We start from the raw sequence: 375 nt of genomic DNA, 5'->3' as shown, positions 1-375 counted from the left end.
GCAGCAGTTTATGGGTGTAATAAATATGCTTCTGAAAAGCTTGTTCTAGCAAAGTTGCTGCTTGCTCAGTATCTCTTTGCTGCAATCACAAGTGGAGCCCTTATTCTACACACTGGAGCTCTCCTAGTGGGAATAGCAGTTAGCCCTAACAGCTCTACTAGTGACACCTCCTGCCAGTGGCAGAGAAGACAGCGGCATACATGAGCCATTCCTTTGAGCCCTTCCAAATGAGGTTGGTATGATATTGGAAGCCCCCATGATCTTGCAATGGTTGTCAGGAGGAAAGGCTAAAGCAACAAGGAGGGGGTCAGGCAGCACTGCCACCTTATTTAGCTTTACAGCTCTGCTTCATTTTTTTCCAACTGGTGGTGGTCT

The sequence above is a fragment of the Alligator sinensis genome, unplaced genomic scaffold (genome assembly GCF_000455745.1).
Source record: "Alligator sinensis unplaced genomic scaffold, ASM45574v1 scaffold404_1, whole genome shotgun sequence".
Taxonomy (NCBI): Eukaryota; Metazoa; Chordata; order Crocodylia; family Alligatoridae; genus Alligator; species Alligator sinensis.
The sequence above is the reverse complement of the archived record's forward strand: the minus strand, read 5'-3'. Positions refer to the sequence as shown.